Below are 6,162 nucleotides of genomic sequence, written 5' to 3' on the forward strand. Positions count from 1 at the left end.
GGAGTGTGTTCAGGGTTAGGTCTGTTGACACACTATGGTGACCCCGGTGATCCAAACTCACTTCAGCTTTCGGGTACAGGGTGGTGGCATGGGACCCAGCACTGCAGGCACTTGAAGGTGCAGAGGGCAGAGTGTGAAATGGCCCGGGAATAATGCAGCCAGGGCTACAGTCGGCACCTTTGCACATAATGACTTTCCTTGCTTATTTTCACATCGTCTTGGCCTCTAATGTGGCGAAGACTTCACTTTGTTTGCTGATATGCCTCTGATGCCCAAATAAAGCGTGGCTTGTATATGGTTGAGTTCAAATATGAGCTCACATTGCTTTTGTTTTTTTAAATGGGTTCAGAGCTCAGTTAATCTCGGTGGGACCTTGGTTTCTGGAAGTGGCAATAGTTTTCTTGATCCCTCCCTTCCTCCCTCTCTTCCTTTTCTTTTTTTCTTTCTTTTTGGAAGACAGGGTTTCTCTGTTTAGCTTTGGAGCCTGTCCTGGAACTCGCTCTGTAGACCAGGCTGGCCTCGAATTCACAGAGATCCGCCTGCCTCTGCCTCCCGAGTGCGGGGATTAAAGGCATCGTCTACCGACGCCCAGCTTCCTTTGCTTTTTTAACTTTAATTTCCTCAACTGGAAAAAGGGGATAATTGCTTCTACTTCTACGGCTGACTGAGTCTATTCAGGTGACATACTAGGCTAGCTCCTGGCTAGTAATATTTCATAATTGCAACACTTGCATTGAGCTGGCAACCTGTACTGGATTAGCGGGGACCAGGTGGGTTGTGTTTTAGCAGAGGGGGGCCCAGCTGACTCCTAGACTTCCTAACATCTAGGAACTAACATCTCCTGCCGGCCTTTGGCAGAGCAAATGCTGGGCCTCTCCTCCTGCATGATCTCTACTGCCACCTGGAGGTCATCCACGGCAGCGGGTCCAGATTCTCAAATTACATCTCCCACAGAAGGAAATGAACTTCACTGACAATCCCTTTCCTCCAGAAAAGCCAGACCCTCAAGGTCTCCCATCTTCCAAGCTTGGTCTTTGACAAAGCTTCCCCTGTAGCCCGCAATGCTACCGGAAACCATTAAGACCAGTCTGGGGTTTATGAGCTCCCCCTTGCTCAGGTCAGCTGTCTCTGTGGGTTTCTCCAGCCTGGTCTTTCTTGATCCTTTTGCTCATCACTCCTCCCTCTCAACAACTGGATTCCTGGAGTTCCGCCCAGTGTTCATCTGTGGGTATCTGCTTCTGCTTCCATCAGCTACTGGATGAAGGCTCTAGGATGGCATATAAGGTAGTCAGTCATCACTCCCATTATCGTGGAAGGGCATTTAAGGTAGCCTCTCCACTATTGCTTAGATTGCTAGTTGGGGTCATCCTTGTAGATCTCTGGACATTTCCCTAGTGCCAGATTTCTCTTTAAGTCGGCTCCCTCTATTATGGTATATATTTTCTTGCTCTCCTCTGTTCTTCCCCCGACTTCCGGCTCCCTCGTGTCCTCCTGTCCCCTCCTCTTCTCCCCTCCTCTCTCCTAACCACCCCTATGCTCCCAATTTGCTCAGGAGATTTTGTCCCTTTCTCCTCCAGGGGACCACGTATGTCTCCCTCCTTGTTTCCTAGCTTTTCTGGCGGTGTGGATTTTAGGCTGGTGATCCTTTGCTCTATGTCCCAATATCCGTTTATGAACGAGTACATACCACGTTTGTATTTTTGTGACTGGGTTACCTCACTCAGGATGGTTTCTTCTATTTCCATCCGCTGAGGCAGGGACTATTAAGGGAGCAGGAAGAATGACCTCTGAGGGTAACAACAGAGACAGTGAAAGAATCCCATTGCACTGAGGACGCCAGCAAGAGCGGAAATCACTGGAGGCGCTTCCTGCTCCCCTTTCTCTGTGTATTAGAGCCCCGTTAGCTGAGTGAGGAGGGGGTGCCTGGGACTTTGGTCTGAACCCTCATCTGCCACAGGCTTCCCCTCTGTGTGAGCCTGAAGAGGCTGAATCAGGACTGAAGCTCAGATTAGCGCAGGGGAGTGGACACTATAATTCCTGTCACAAGACTCAGCCCCAGGGCGACCTAAACAATCCTGTGACTGCATAAATATCTCTCAGGACCAGAGAGGGGTCAGACTTAGAATGAATTTTAAAATTTGCTTTCTAATTTTAGCAGTGTGTGATATCATCTTGAATTTATGAACAAATATGTGTACACCCCTTTTAAGTGTTTGATTTTATTGTATGTGTTTTATTGTATGTGTATGGGTGTTTTGTCTGAATTTATGTCTGTGCACCACACGCATGCTTGATGCCCTTGCTTGAAGAGGGCATTGGAGCCCCTGGGACTGGAGTTCCAGACGATTGTGAGCCCACAGCACACTGCTAGGACCCAAACCAGAGTTTCTCCACAGGAGCTGCCAGTGCTCTAACCATTGCTCCAATCTCTCATGCACATATCTGGCCTCCCCCCCCCCCGCTAGGTGGAGAGCTCTCTACAAGTGGGACCCATATGCTTCATTTCTATTTTATGCATATAGGTGTTCTGCAGGCGTGTTATGTCTCTAACATACTCGCAGTGCCCTCAGAGGCCAGAAGAGGGCACTGGATCCTACTGTCCGCTGCCACATGGGTTCTGGGAAGGGAATCCAGGTCCGCTAACCCCTGAGCCATCTCTCTGGCCTCACCCATGAACTTTTTCATCCCCATCAAGCTCCCCAAACCCAGTCAAGGGCCTCAAATGTACCCACCAGTCACTTGTGTGTGCACTGCTAACCCAGAGGGATTAGCCTATGGCATCTTCCTATTTTGTGCTCATATGGTGCCCTCCCCCATGTAGAGGTGGGCAGGCAGTCCTGGTTGACTCAGACTGACTCATCCTAAAGAAAGCATGTGGCAGGGAGTCCAACTACCATGCCTAGACTTCAGGTAAGAGGGCAGAAGAGACGGTGGCGTGGGTGACCATTTCCTGTGTCTGTCGGGCAGCTGCTGCCAAAGCTTAAAGTGAAAGACAAAAAGGTAAAGTTAAGGAACCCACCGGCCCCCCCCCCACACACACACACACTTGAAATAAAGGAAAGCCTGACCTGGAAAGCTAACCCAGACCAATATCTCTTCCCTGGAATTTGCTAACATCCCCCTCACAAAGCCCTGAGAGAGCAGGATTCCAAGAATTCACACTGCCCCTCCTTTCTGTGAGTCAGCAGGTGGTAAATAGGGTCCTTAAGAAACAAAGAGACAGCTGCAACTCCGGTTTGCCCAGACAAGATTAATTAGCACACCCCGAGGCCCTAAGGTCTGTTGACCCTAACAGTGAAAGGGTCACATGCTCAATGGACAGAGGGTCCCACCCCCTCCCTAAGCTTGTGGGTTTGCCTTTAAAAACACCTGTTCCCAGGCCACGGGGCTTCTCCCTAGACTGCGTGCTGAGGGAGTCGTTTGTGCAAATGTTTCCTGTTCATTAAAGCCTCTTGCGTGTTGCAGCAACTGGACTGGACATTGAGTTCTTGGGGTATCGACCAAACCTGGGAGACTCCTCATTCTGAGGGTCTTACAGTATGGCCCTAACTAGATTATATACTGACAGGAGTTAGTAGGTCTGTGGCAGTTGGCTGTCTTAATCTTTAGGGGCACACCACCCAGCTCCCAAATAAATAAACACACAGAGACTTACTCTAACTTATGGGCCTTACCTTGGCTTCTTTCTGGCCAGCCTTTCTTAATTTAAGTTACCCTGTCTGCCTTTTACCTCTTACTACCTTTATTTTCCTTTTATTCTATATTCTATATATTCCTTCTTGCTCTGTGGCTGGCTGTGTAGTTGAGTGGCTGGTGTCCGGCAACCTCCTCGCCCTTTTCCCTTTCCTCCCGAGCCTAGAGTTTCCCTCTTACGCTCTCTGCCTGGCAGCCCTGCCTGCACCTCTCCTGCCTAGCTGTCAGGTGTTTTTGGCAGGCCAAGTAACACAGCTTCTCTGAGTTAAACAAACAAAGCAACAATCTCTGCATCATTAAACAAATGTTGCACAGCCTAAATGAATGTAGCACATCTTAAATATTCCACAAGTCTGTGATTCTTGGGTTCCATAGGCCCGTGGCACCTGCTCAGTGGCCCCCTCCACAAACTTCCTCCTCACTCCTGTGAGCTGGATCCCACTGCTGGCCCCACCCAACCCCACCACCATCACCATCCTCACCAATGCTGGCCCCACCCAACAGCACCATCAGCACCACCCTGCCCAGTACAAGCCAACAAAGATCTTTTGGGTTCATTTCCTGAACTGGTTGTTGAATTCTGCGTCTTTGTTCCCGGTTGCCAGTGACTTCCCAGGGCTGTCGAACCGAGTCAGAACTGCTTGAACTGGCTCCCTAATTCTCCCAGCCTTCTATTCGCCCTCCTTCCCCGCTTCCTAGAGGGTCAGACTTTAGCCAAGGCCATTCCTACTGCCCAGAGGGTGCAACCCTATAGCCACTCTCTAAGACATTGTGCCAACATTTAATAAAGACACAGATACACATGCCAAATGAGCAACTAATTTCACTCCTTGGAGAAATGTGTACACATGTGTAGCAGGGCCTGTGTACAAGGGAGCTTGTCTGCAGCATTATTTTCTTATTCTTATTTTGTGTGTGTGTCTAATTTTAAAAGGAGTGTAACAACCTACTTTCCAAAATAAAGTTTAAAGCCTTTTTTCTACTAAAAATCTAATTTCTAACATCACCTAATATGTATGAAAACTTAAAGTTGTGATTTATCATTTGTTACTCTAATTTCTCCTTTTTTCCACTTTTAAAACTCATATATTAAGATTTATATAAGCAGAGGGCTGGAGAGGCGGCTCAGCTGTTAAGAGTTCTTGGCACTCTCCCAGAGGACCTGGGTTCAGTTCCCAGCACCTGCATGGTGATTCACGGCTGTCTATAATTCCAGTTCTGGGTGATCCAGTGCCTGCCTCTGGCCTCTCTCTCTGCCCCCCCTCTCCCTCTGCCCCCTCTCCGTGCCCCCTCTCTCTCTGCGTTTCTGTCTCTCTGTCTCTCTCTGTCTCTGTCTCTCTCTGGCTGCCTGGCTTCGGGCCCCAGGTGTGTCTCTCTCTTTCTCCCTTGTTCTCTTCCCCTTCTCTCTAGATTCCTCCTCCTGTTTATTCTCTGCCCGCCAGCCCTGCCCCCATCCCTCCTCTGCCTAGCTACTGCCGGGTCAGCTTTTTAATAGACCAATCAGGTGCCTGAGACAGGCCAGGTGAGACAGCAACACTTCTTTACATTATTAAACAAACACAGCATAAACAAATGTAACACATCTTTACATAAACATTACCACAACAGAACTGCATTGGAGGTCCTGTGCTTCACAGAGGGGCTTTCATGTTGGGCAGGTGATGCTGGACCTAAGAATCTGCTCAAGAAACCTAAAAAGAGCAGGCTCCTTAGGGGACACCATGCCTCTGCCAAGTGCCAGCCAGTCTGTTTGGTTCTAGCACTGGTGGGTCTGGGAAGCCACTATTAGTATGCTGTATGTTCCATCCCTGGTGCAAAGCGGCCACCAGCCTATCTCCATCGTCGTAGCTGTCTCCACAAATCACCCCGCCACCTGCCTGGCCATCTACTGGCCACCTAAGGCCCTCTGCACTGTGGCACTCTCCCGGGAGCCATTGAAGGGATGAACTGGAATGCCACAGTGCAGGTGAGAGCCTGGCTTTCCTCTCCCGACATCACAACCTGCTTCTCTGTTCCTGTCCACCAGGGCACCAGGTACCTGAAAATTTCGAGTCCACCTCCCAGAGCTTCCTTGTCCCTGAACTCTAGTGTCTGTCCTCCATTTGATAGACAGCATGAGGAAGACAGACATGGGGACTCTGTCACATTCTGCATTACAAAGACCCACTTGTGTCCAGCACTGCGGCGTCAACAGGTACACGTGGTTATCGTTTTAGCATGATTATCCCTCCTGCGCAAACGCACCTGGAGGACCACGGGGCTGGTACCAGCTGGACTCACATTTCAAGTGCCTCTGGGAGAATACAGAGGATGCTAAAAAGCCACACAGACGCCCCACGTCTCAGAAATGTAGACACAGATGCAGTGACCGGCTCTTCAGGGTGTTAACTCTACCTTCTCTGAATAAAACTCTACTTCAAGATTCAACTAGTCCCTATTCAGTTGGCTTCGGGTTACATGTCTGCCCAG

Source organism: Phodopus roborovskii, unplaced genomic scaffold (assembly GCF_943737965.1).
Source record: "Phodopus roborovskii unplaced genomic scaffold, PHOROB, whole genome shotgun sequence".
Lineage (NCBI taxonomy): Eukaryota > Metazoa > Chordata > Mammalia > Rodentia > Cricetidae > Phodopus > Phodopus roborovskii.